Source organism: Lissotriton vulgaris, chromosome 6 (assembly GCF_964263255.1).
Source record: "Lissotriton vulgaris chromosome 6, aLisVul1.2, whole genome shotgun sequence".
NCBI lineage: Eukaryota > Metazoa > Chordata > Amphibia > Caudata > Salamandridae > Lissotriton > Lissotriton vulgaris.
This window is the reverse complement of record NC_141694.1, coordinates 1,818,403,176-1,818,416,243: the sequence shown is the minus strand read 5'-3', so window position 1 is coordinate 1,818,416,243 and position 13,068 is coordinate 1,818,403,176.

Below are 13,068 nucleotides of genomic sequence, written 5' to 3'. Positions count from 1 at the left end.
CCCTCTTTCTATACCTTTTTTGCCTATTTCTGCATCTCAGTTGCCTATTTCTGCGCTGTTCTTGCGTCATGCCACACCTCTAATACTTCTTTCAGCAATTCTCTTTCCTCTTACTGAAGTTCTCTTATCTGTTTCTGCAGCCCTCTTGCCTCTTTTGGCATCAGTCTTCCCTCTTTATACAGCTGTTGAGCATCTTTCTATACCTCTCTTACCTCTTTCTGCACCATTCTGGCATTTTTTGTACCTTTTACTTCTTTTTGCACATCCCTTGCCTCGTTGTGCCTCTTTTAGGAACTCCACTGCTTCTTTCTGCAGTCCTCTTCCTTATTTCTGCACCCCTTGTGACTCCTTCAGCACCTCTATTTGTTCATCCTGCACTGCTCTTGCTTCTTTCTAAAACTCTGATGCTTTTTTCAGCAATTCTCTTGCCTCTTTCTGCACTTCTCCTGCTTGTTTCTGCACCCATCTTGCCTCTTTCCAAACCTGTCTTCCCTCTTTGTACAACTCTCTAGCCTCTTTCTACACCTATTTTTCTTCTTTCTGCACCATTTTTGTCTGGTTTTGTACCTCTGTTATTTCTTTCTGCACTTCTCTTCCTTCTTTCTTCAACCTTCATGCCTCTTTCAGCACTTCTGTTGCTTCTTTCTTTACTCCTCTTTCTTCTATATGCACCCGTCATGACTCCTTCTGCACCTCTGTTGCCTCTTTCAGCACCGCAGTTGGTTCTTTCTGTGCTGCTCTTGTTTCGTTTTGCACCTCAATTGCCTCTTTCTGCACTTCTCTTGCTTCTTTCTACACATCTGTTGCTTCTTTCAGCAAATCTCTTTCTTCTTTGTGCAGGTCTCTTACTTTTCTTTTTGTACCCCTCCTGCCTCTTTCTGTACCTCTCTTGCCTCTTTTTGTACCTCTCCTAACCTTTCTGCAAGGCTCTTGCTTCTTTCTGCACCTCACTTGAATCTTTTTTTCTGCACTTATATTGCTTCTTTTTAAACCTCTGCTGTTCTTGCCTTTTTCTGCACTTCCCTTCCTTCTTTCAGCACCCCTCCTACCTTATTCTTCACCCCTCTTGCCTCTGTTGGTTCTTTCTGCACTGCTCTTACTTCTTTTTGCACCTCACTTGCTTCTTTCTGCACCCCTTTCCCTGTTTCTACACCTTTCCTGCCTGTTTATGCACTTCTCTTTCCTCTTTCTGCACCTCTGAGTCAGAGGTAGTTTTAATTCCCCTGCCCTATTATGTACTTGGGCCTTACAGGGGAGTTCATGTCAATCACAGGGTTCCCCAATTCATACTGTGCCCTGGTGTATGTAAGTGTTTTCACTGTATTTAAATAGTCTTTCAGCATAGCATTGGCTCCGGGCCTCCTTGGTCAGAGTCAGTTACCACCAGTAGCAATGAGTTAAAAGTTGGGAGCACAGGATGAGTTTTCAACAAGGCCTTTTCCTGCACCTCTGTTGGTGCTTTTTGTGCCTTTCATCCTCTTTCTTCACATGTCCTACCTCTGTAGGCATCGTTAGAAATATTCATTTAAAAAACCTTAAAAATTCACTGAAAAAAACATAGGTTTCAGCGACGTTATAGTTAGAAATTAGCATTTAAAAAACCTTAGAAATTCATGGAAAAAACACAGGTTTTAGGGACATTATAGTTAGTTGGACATTGTACTTGTACAAAACATAGAAAATGGACCGTTATAGTTAGTTGAGCTAACTATAACTCGTGCCACCGCAATGCACTGCTGATGACGTCACATATTAAATCATTCATGACATGGTCGGTGACATCACTGATGACATAACTGATGCAAATAATAATAGGCCATTAAGCTTGTTTTTCGTGATTGACGGTGTTTCTGGGGACTTTAACTGTATAGGGTATCTTAGCTGCATGTTATAATATATAAAGTTCATTTGTATAAGTGGATTGAGGTATCCTTTTTTACTTCCAGAAGCACTTCTAGCATCTATGATTCCTATTGACTGGAGTCATCCAAAGAGGTCTATTGTTCTTAATTCTGGGCTAGAGCTAGCTTTAGCAGTTTGCCAGCTGCCTTTTTCGGAGAAATACACACACAGTTACAGGGGTTCCGGTGAGTCCTCGAGTCTGATCAGGTGTCCTTCACTGTTTTCTTGCCTTCTGCAGAGCCTATCACACTTGTGCTCGGGGGCAGGCAGTGGCTGTGCCATCTGGCTGGGGCACGAGAGGGTGAGTCAGGCAGAGCTTGCACATTGTTCTTGTTCACCTACAGATGCACTCTTGCACCTCAGATCCAAAGGTTATATTAGGGTATGACGAGGTGCATCAGATTAGCATGTGGATGATGTAATCAGTGATGTCATTTGAGATGTCATCAGTGATGTCATCAGTGATGTCACTGACCATGTCATAAACGATGTAATATGTGATGTCATCTGCAGTGCATTGCAGGGGCATGAGTTATAGTTAGCTCAACTAAGTATAACAGACACATTTCTCTGGTTTTGTCAAGTGAAATATCCAACTAACTATAACGTCCCAGAAACCTGTGTTTTTTTCAGTGAATAATATATATAGTAACCAGTAGGTAATTATAGACAGAACCTAGATTCCATAGGAAATGCGTTTTCTGATTTGCTAATAACTTTGGCGTCATTTGACGAATCGTTATGAAATTCTCGAAAAAAAGGTCTATCCAGGTCAGCTCCTATCCTGAAAGTTTGGGGGTGATTCTTCAAGCGGGGGCTGAGAAAAAAAGGGGGTCTCAAAAAGTTTCTTCTCTATGTTAATTTCCATAAAAAACTTTAGCCACTGCTACAGCCTGAACTGCTGAACAGAATTTTACTAAATTTAGCAAAAAGGTAGCGCTTCGTTCAGAAAGGGAACTTTTTTTTTAATGGTGTAAATCCGTTCAGTAGTTTCTGAGAAATTCAAAAGATAAAAGTTTCGATATCTATGGGCCCGGTGGGTTTGCGAAGCCTCCCAACCACAAGCTTCACTGATATTGTCTGCCAACACTCCAAACCAGGTAGTGTTGGCAGCCATCTTGTGACTCGGTATGCGAGTCACAAGAAAAAGGTGACATAAATATGAAAAATAAGAAAAGGGGGAAGGGTAGAAACACACTGATGCCCTAGGCCTGCTCAGAGGGTCCAACAATGACCCTCAGGGCCAAAAAAGCACTTTTTAAAATAATTTTGGCGGAATTCGCGCTGGGGTCACAAATCCCACTGACATTATTTTAAAAAATGAAGCGCGGACTACCGCGCTTCCTTTAAATGAGGCCCCAGGGTGGGCCAGGTCCCGGGGACATTGAGCAAATAATAATAGGCCATTTTGCTTGTGTGTCCTGATTGACAGTGTTTCTGGGAGCTTTAAGTGTATGGGGTATCTTAACAGCTGCACGTTATAATATGTAAAGTGTATTGTATAAGTGGATCGAGGTATCCTTTCAACTCCCTGAAGCACTTCTGGCATCTTCGATTCTTATTGACTGGAGTCAGTCAAAAAGGTCTGTCGTTCTTAATTCTGGGCTAGAGACAGCTTTAGCAGTTTTCCAGCCGTCATTTTCTGAGAAATACATACACAGTTACAGGGGTTCCGGTGAGACCTTGAGTCTACTCAGGTGTCATTCGCTGCTTTTTTGCCTGTTGCAGAGCCTTTAATGCTTGAACTCAGAGGCAAGTGGCGGCTGTGCCAGCTGGTTGGGGTGTGAGAGGGCAGGGTAAGCGGAGCTTGGGCATTGTTCTTATTCACCTACCCGTGCACTCTTGAACATCAGGTCCTGCAACTGTGATAGGAGACCAGGGAATAAGATGGAATGACTGCAAAAATGCAAGACGGTAGGTGAAGCAACAGTGACACCATGTGGCAGCTTGATAGACCTGCTGCCCTAGCTACAGGCCACTGCTGAGTTGCCATGCTAATCTGTGCCATTTGTATGCAAGAGCGGGATATTATGCATGTTGCTGCTCAGTATCGGAATGTATCACACTGACGAGGAACTTTGTGACATCCTCGTATATAAATGAAACCAGCAATGACATCTGAAACTGCTAAATTACATCACTATACATTTGTTATTCACCCTTTCTCAATCGCTTCTCCACTTTTTCTCTCTTTGAAAACAAGTTCTTATCCTTTGGTTTATCTTCACAATTCCCGACATTATTGTCCTTCCTGCTCTGTCTTTCTCCATTTTTCTGCCTTCCACTCCCATTTTATCATCCCTCCCTCCTTTTTCTTGTGCGCCCCTTTATGTCTTTCTCCACCTCTCCTCCTTCCGCTATTCCCTTCTCCCAGACACTCTCTGATTTGCTTTGCTCCTTCTCGTCTAATTTTGCAGCTCACAAATCCTGAAGTCTACCCACCCCTATTATAAAAATCCCCTGTCATTGTCCCTTCTGTTTCACGTCTCTACCTCTCTCTCTTCTCCATCCCTCCTCTCACCCATTATGCTGCCGACCTCTCTCCATTAAAGCCTCCTTTCTTGTTTCTTCTATTCATGCACCATTTCTTGTCTCTTGGGTTCTTCAGCCCCCTTACTCTTGTATCCCCAATTCCTCTGTCCGTTCCTCTCACCACCTCTCCTTCCTTCCATACCCTCCCCCTGCCTTCCTTGCCATATTCCTCTCCAGCCCGTCCATCCTGCGCTATCTCTCGGTAGATGACCTTTGCAGGATGGCAATAGCTGGCAGGTACCATGTCTGAGCACCGAGCCAACTGCACATGTCCAGGCAGTACAGGAGGGGCCGAGCCTGGGTGGGGCTGTAGTCTACCCTGCTCTCTTTATCAGACAGTGCAGGAGGCCTGGCACCAGATGGGGCCATTCCAACCCAGGCCTGTTTGTCAAACAGCCTTTCCTCGGGTCGGGTCACTTCCGGCCTGGCCTGGCTGTCAGGTAGAGCATCAGGTCAGATTTCATGTAAACTCAGCAGGTAACAGGCTGCTGATGGCCCTGGCCCTCCGGCAGCACAAGCTCTCTATAGCTCGGTGAGATCAGTCAGTGGAAAGGACCATGTTATAGTGGGAATCTATCAATTAGGTTTATTTAAAAGACCCCTCACACACCAACCTGGTTGATGTCATGCTTGATCATTGGAATACCACCCGGGTGGCTTATTGCCGCCCAGTTGTGCTATTACGCCTGATTACAGCAGAGCAGGTGTGGTGTGAATGTGATATGTGAGTGTTGAAAATACCTCTGAGAATCCTTGCCAAGTAAATTTATTAGTGGCGACTCATGGTATGATTAAAAGGCTATGTGATGCAACTATCAAGAAGTAATGATCTGTAGTTGTCTGGGTGATGTGGTCTACGGGTTTCAGCCCGTTAAACAATTTGAAGTGGGCTTTCTTCAGGACCAAGAGTTAAAAGCGTGAGTGGCAAATTGAAGGCCACATGAAAGGGTGAAGTACCAACACATGTGCTTAGGTGTGTGGACTAGGTGTCGGTATACTTACTGACACCATTCAAAAACATGTAGAGCAAAAAAAGAAATAGACACAACAAAACAAGACATGTGGTTTTTTTGAGCAACATCAAATGCAATCTTTCAAAGCAACACAAAATTGCAATCTCAACAACATGCCGTCATAGGCAAAGTGACCACCACAGTGATAGTGATAGAGTAATGATGGCACAGCATGCAGGTATCTACAGCATGCTTAACAAAAATTGGGAAATCGCTGTGAGAATGGATGATCACAGGGGAGCATCGTGAGACGAATGGCACACCATGCAGAACATGCACCCATGCTGAAACGTAAAATAGATGGTTACATTGGAGCATCGTGAGGCCGAAATATACAATATATAAATATAATGCTGGTATGCTGCAGGTGGCAAATGGTAATTACACGCTAAATGCAGGATGATGACTAAGCAAGTCATGCAGTGTGGCGCGCACAGAGTGGGTCACATATGCGGCTATGTGAACGCCTGTTATTGCGTAGGTTACGTATTAAAGCCAGGAATGCGTGTTTTTAAAAAAAATGGTTGTGGCAGCGTAATGCAAAATAATCATATTTACTATGGAGGTAAAATTAGGGCAGCTAATCAGGGCATGGGAGAGGTCTCTTCCAATATACCAATCTGCAAGGAAGGAGTGGCATATTAGTGGAGGATTATGGATCGTGGAGCAGGTCGCCCATGTTCAAAGGATGTGCAACCTTACTTGGTTCCATAAGGATTACCGCTGTGCAACCTACTGCGGTCTCCCGATGTCCTGGCTGGTAAGGGACACACCAGGAGAGCAGTTTTAAATACATCCAATTGAAAGCCCAGTCGGAGGTAACGTCAGCACGTAGGGGGCGTGTGATGTGGCAGGCGTCAACACGTCTACGTGTGGCGAACTGGAGTGCAGCAGCCATATTGGGAGGCCCGTGACAGTGTCAAGGAAGCATGCTGTGGTGTAAACTGCGGCGATAATTAAAGGGAGAAGATTGAGTATCACAATGCTGATAATGGGGGCCATGGTGTAGAATAACACGGTGGCAATAATAAAGTGATTAAAAATTGAATAATACGGAATGATGATCAAGACGGTGTGAGCATTACTCATAATGCGCATTTGGTAAAAAGTCAGCACTGGACGTGGAGTGTGCTCAGTACACATCCTGACCATAAGGTGTGATGTCATGCCAGAAACCAGTCAGTCATAGTCAGAAAGTGATGGGTAAAGCAAAGGACAAATAAAAGGCCATCAATGCTTGATGATGAAATATTTGGGTGGGAGTATGCTTCTATTATTTCCTGAGGCTTTGCCAGGGAATGTTATAGTTGAGTCCTGTCAGATGACTGGATAGGCGATAGACCCATGTTTCCTCCTTTTCAAATAGACGGTTATGTATATTGGGCATGTTACGATCCAAAGCCACAATGACAACCCAGCAGATGTCATTGGTGGTATGTCCTGCTTCAAGGAAACGACTGGTCATTTGTGTTGTTGTTTCTTACATCTAATTGTACTGCAATGCTCGCAAATTCTTGTCTTGACTTTGCAATTAGTCATCCTAATATACATAAGGTTTCAAGGACATGTGATAGGGTATACGACATGGGCTGTATTGCAGTTCGTGTGTGTCCTCAAATGCCAGGTCTTGCCTGCTTCCAGGTTGAGGCTTTTGGTAGTCATGGTTATATGGCACACGCTGAAGTCTCCACAGGGGTAGTGGCCCACGACATTGGGGAGTCCCCACACATTCAGAATAGTGTTAGGAGGTTTCTTCTCGGGGGCTGGCCGGGTGGAAACCAAATGCGTCCTTGATTGATCGCACTTTTCTGTGTGACATCAGTGGAGGTTGATGCCAGGCACCTCATGTGAGACAGTGTTGTGGGTGTAAATGCACATGAGTGGAGTGGGGCTTGGTACACGATTCTGTGTTTCAATGAGGCCCTCCTGGTTCAAAGCCTGTTTTTGGCTTTTTCAGTGATTCGTTGAGGATAACCGCGCTGTTGTAATTTGGTACTTAGATCAGAGGCCTGTTGTTTGTAATCTATTATGTTACTGCAAATCCTGCGGAGACAAAGGTAATGTCCATCGGGGAGATTTTTCGGCAGAGGTCTGGGGTGGAACCTCGAGAAATGGAGGAGTGAATTTTGGGCCGTTGGTTTAAAGTGGGTTTTGCTTTTCAGAAGGCCCCCTTCTGGCTCAATGTCCAGATCAAGAAACATCACCTTATTATGATCTTAAGTAGCCTACCATGTACCTCCGATATGCGCCACAGAGCTCTGTTGCAGACAGGTGGTCCGAGGCCACGCTCCTTTTGACACCTCTCTGTAATGCAGCTCTGTTGCACTTACTAGAGGTTATAATAAATAAAGATGAACATAAAGGAGCACTCCTGTGTTTTAGATACTGTCTGGTCAATATATTTTAAAGAAAATTGAAGTCCAGATATGCTACTGGGGCTGCCATGCTGTCTATAAGTGCATTGAAAGGTATACTTTAAACTTCAAGTTTTACAACCTGACCTCTGTGCACTGTTGCCCTATCAAGCAATTGCTATAAATACTTCACAATTAACTTTTTGACATTCATACCAATAAACTCAAGACCATATAATATAACAATATCCAAACAAGAAACTTTTCAAACATAGGTGAATGTCCTTGTTACATATGCATGTTTAATGTGTTCAAATCACAAATCAATTTCTTTTGAAGAATTTCATGCTTTTCATCAAAAAGTTCATCTTTCAAGAGAACCCCCCAATGCATTTCAGGACCCATTGGCCCTTCTTCAGGGGTTAATCTGTGAACAATGTAAACAATATTCTCATAAAGTACAGAACTCAGGTACAGGTTAAGCATCCTTAAAAAAAGTATACACAATGAGCCTCAGTGTAGTCGAGTTCAAACTTCAAGATAAAACAATTCAAAATTAAACAAAAGAGTGGATAAAGATTGGGGACAGATCCGTGGACAGACTGAAACCAAACATAAAGTGTTGATGTGTCGGGAAACCAGCTCCCAAACCAAACGGGTACATTAAACCCAAATATACCGAAACCCCTCCAGAGTAAATAAACCAAACTGATATACATGTGGCGGTGTGCAAACAGTCTGAATGCCAAAGAAAGGTGAAGTGATTACATGAAAAATGCAAAACAAACCTTGAACTATGCCCATAACGATTCAAGCAAGTTCTGTAAAAATATGAACAACTCAATGGTATCGTCCTAAATGTCAAAGTATATGCCGACAATGTCACTGCTAACAGTAAAGGTGGTTCAAAAAGCGTGCTCAATTAACCTCCCTCAATGCTCCAAAACCGTTAAACGCCTACTTCCCCGTCATGCTGGCCACATCAGACTTCGCGGTTGGTGATCGAGAACAACGCGTACACTGATGACTACGTATAAACTTATGGAAATAGACAGCAGACTGCAAAGAAACACCCCGGGAATAATGGGCCCCATTTTGGAAAGGTAAAACAACGGCTGTGACGCCAATACTAAGCATGATACCGATTGTGATCACAAGTCAACAGAGTCTCACCCGAATATGACGCAAAAGATGTGAATGGTAGTGCCGGTGTAAACAAAAAGCTCTCGCAAAGTGAAACAGTTAAAAGAAAGGAAAAAAGAAAGGAAAGACACAAAAAGAGGAAAATAATGCAAACATACAATTAAACCCTTTGTATGTAATACACAATCTTTGTAAAAAACAAACATTTGATATGTCACATGGCCTATCTTGTCACTCAATAGTGCACACATCAAAACTAATGTCAATGAAAATGCATAACAAGTTGCAGCCTATAATGCTTTACAATTAGTATGGAATCACAAGAAACACCCTAATTCTACTTTATCATTGATCCCTTTAGGGTCTTGGGTGTTAAGACTCCTTATCCAGTAAATCTCGCTTTGGAGTAGTGTCCTAGTGAGATCTCTGCTGGGTGCAGGTTTGACCATCTCTATCACCTGAAATTTCAGCTGAGCAATGATGTGTCGACTTTTAGTCCAGTGAACAGCTGAGCTACTTTTCATGTTGCATATGCGGATAGTGCTTTTGTGCTCAGAAATACGTATTTTTATTTTTCTCTCAGTTTTGCATATATACAGTAGTCCACATGGACATTTAATTCCATATAACAATTTTCTAGAATTACAGTCAGCATTGTGTTTGGTTTGGATAGTCTCCCCCGTCTGGGGGTGCTGTATGCTGTCTCTGCATATCACGTTATTGCAGTGAACACAATTTTGACACTATCTGGTACATCTGAAATTTTCAATAATTTCTGTTGATTTGGGTTTTAAGATTTCTTTTTGATTCCACGATCTTCTATAGGCAAATATAGGTTTGTTCTTGAAGAGATCATGAAAATCACTTTCATTGGCTAAAATTTCCCGTCGATGATTGATCATCCTTTTACCTTGCCAAGAACAATTGGAACATTTTGATACAAACACTTCTCTGCTAGCTTCTGATTTGACTTTGGTTTCTAAAAGATTGTTCTGTGTTCTGTTGTTCAGCTTCAAAATTGCTTAGTCCAAGATAGACTTTGGATAGGCATTAGATTGATATCTTTCTTTGATGATGCAAATATTGTTTTGTAAAAAGGTGTCATATGAACAGATCCTTCTAACTCTGAGGAATTCAATGTTCTCATCAAACCTATTTTTTTTCAGTGAATATATATTACCGACTGGCGGTTGCCAGTTGGTAGTTATAGTTACAATCTATTTATCATAGGAAATTCTATTTGGAATAACTTTGGCACCGGTTAACGAATCTTCGCAAAATATTCCAAACTAGTGGGGCTCTTCGGTCCGCTCCTATCCTGAAAGTCATGGGGTGATTTGTGAAGCGGGGGCTGAGAAAAAAAGGGGGTCCCAAAATGTGTTTTCCCCATGAAATTTTCCATAGGAACTGTTTATCGCGGCCACAGCCTGTACGGCTGAACAGAATTACACCAAATTTGGCAAAGAGGTAGTCCTTGGTTCAGACTCATGCCTTTTACTTAAATGGTGTAAATCCATTCAGTAGTTCCGGAGAAAATTACAATTAAAAGTACATATATATCTATGGCCTCGGTGGATCTGCGCATCATGCGTGCACTATAAGAGCACTGTCCCGATCACGCGCTGAATGCCAATTTTGCTGTCAAGTTGTTGTCAACATTTGAAACCAGGAAGTTTTTGCAGCCATTATGTGCCTTAGTAGAAACGAGGATCTAGAAATTAGTGAAACAAGTGTTCAAAACATATAAAGGGCGCAGGTAAGAAATATTTTTAACCTCTAGACCTGCTTAGCGGGTCCCACAAGGACCCCTAGGACCCCCCAAAAATGTTTTTTTTTTAACCCCTTCCATGCTCATGACGGAACGATTCCGTCATGAGCGTCGGTTGGCCTCTGCTTATGACGGAACCATTCCGTCATGGTTCTATTGGTTCTTTAGAACCTTCAGCACCGCAGCGGAATTCGCGCAGCACTGAAGGGGTTAAACTGAGTAATGTGCGCTGGGTGCATGGATACATCATAAAAAAAAACAAAGTGCAGACTATTGTGCTTGTTTAAAAATTAGTTACCTGGGAGGGACAAATCCCGGGGTCTAAAATATTACATTTGATGGGGGTTCAGAGGGGCCCGGTAGCCCGGGGATCAGCATTCTTCAGTGCTACAAAATAAATGGGTGAGGGAGCTCAAAGGTCGGTCCCTTCAGGTTTTTTTTATATTTTAGGAGGGAAGCCCCGTGGTCTCAGTTCAGGAGCAGTCAAAAGTTTGGGGGAACACCACCCCCTAGGAGCGGCTCCTGCTGTATCTTGGGGTGTGTACTCCCAGGACACTGCTGTTTGCTATGGCAGGGCATGAGCCAATGTTCCCGCTCTGTCATTGCAAACTTGAGGGCATACTAACAAGTGCCTTTTTGCTGCAATTTTTTTTTAAAGCCAAAAATGCGGTGAAAATTATGTCTCCCTATCTACTAGGCGACGCTAAGCGTGCATTAGCACATTTTAGCAGATGGTTTGCTAACAGTTCGCCTTGTATCTCCAATGAGTTGTAATGTAGGCGTTCCCAGTGGCAAGGTAGGTGTTCCTATGACAATATAACATGGTAGAGGAAGGCATGACAACAGCGTTGTATTTACAATGCGGGCCTGGATTTGAGGATCAATAGCAAAACTCTTGGTAATTGAGGTTTATGTCGGATCGTAACATCTGTTCTGAAGTAGACTTTAGCATGTTTAATACTCGAGGTGGATTGATATGTTAAGTCCACAGTCATATTAACAAGCTTTTCACTTGCGGCCATGAATTTTATCATTAAAAAAATCACCTACTACTAATTTTTATTCTTCCTCGGAATCCCATCCCTTGGCCGTATTTACATCGTTGGGGACTGTGGGTGGAGGCGCATTGTCCCTACAGTGCCAGTCAGCTCCATGCGTCCTTCAGAAGCCACAATTACTTTTCAATTTGGGATCTACTAATATACCGCTCCCCGTGGGGAAAAGCATTCTGCTTTGCATTTTAAAAGAGATAGTAGGTTTTCGTGTTCTCTCTTTCAAAATGCAAACAAGTTTGTTATGCCATAGCAAACAGCAGTTTTGAAAAAATATTCCGGTTAGACAACAAAGGATTTTGAAGTCCATGATCGCCGTTTTAGCTGTAGTTTGCTGCCGTTAAAGTAATTTTAATGCCGTTCTTGTAAATATGCCCCTAAGTTCTGTAATGTCGACAATCCCGTCTCCCATTTAAATAGGCACGAAGTATTTAGTGAAGTGCACACTGTGAATCGTGAAGCTAATTGTGATTGATAAAGAATTGCCCATTGTTGAGTACAGCGTAGGTTAATTGTACATGGGGTTTTTTGACGTTAGTGGCTATTCCTCGAGCCCTCTCTTGAAGTTAATTCAAAGGGTTGTGTACTTCCTTTGCTCGTAATGAACATAGGCGCCACTATTGCATCACTTTTGACATGGGAAAAGTGACGCAAAAGTGGCGTATGGGGCTTATAAATGTGTTCTGTCATCTCAGTTTGCTTTCCCCTCTGTCATGTAGAGGATACTGGGTAGATATATAACGGCTTCTGTACAGCCAGTACTTTTCAACACTACCCCCAAACTGCTTAATGCTTGTTGATGGTCGTGGACGTGACGCGAGTGTCGATGCAGCAGAGGCGTGGCTAGCTGCAGGTGGGCGAGCCGTACGAGCATGCAGGCGAGGAGTGAGACGCGGAGGCTCTTCTGAGCTTCCGACGGGAAGGAACGGAGCAGACAAGGCGATCGGTGACCGGGGCACCGCGGTCGTGGCAGTAAGTTGAGAGGGGGAGCGGCAGGAGTTGTGGCGCTTTACAGCGTGGGTGCTATACAGCGGTGGGCAGGCAGTCACAAGCCCCGACTGAGCCCTTACCAAACTTGCTCCCCCCTGGCCCGTATGGTGAGTCCGTCAGGTCAGCTCAGCTCTTGCAATACCGCCAAAACACTGCCTACTTGACCAGTTCTACCCCAAAGGGTCACTGACGCCGAGGCGTCTCCCAACCCGTCTGCAAGCCCCCCGTGGTTCTGAAGGTAGCAGTCCTTCCTCCTACCTGGCTCAGCTCGGTAACGCTCGCTCCTCCTGTGGTGTGCCGAACCCCTGCTGGGT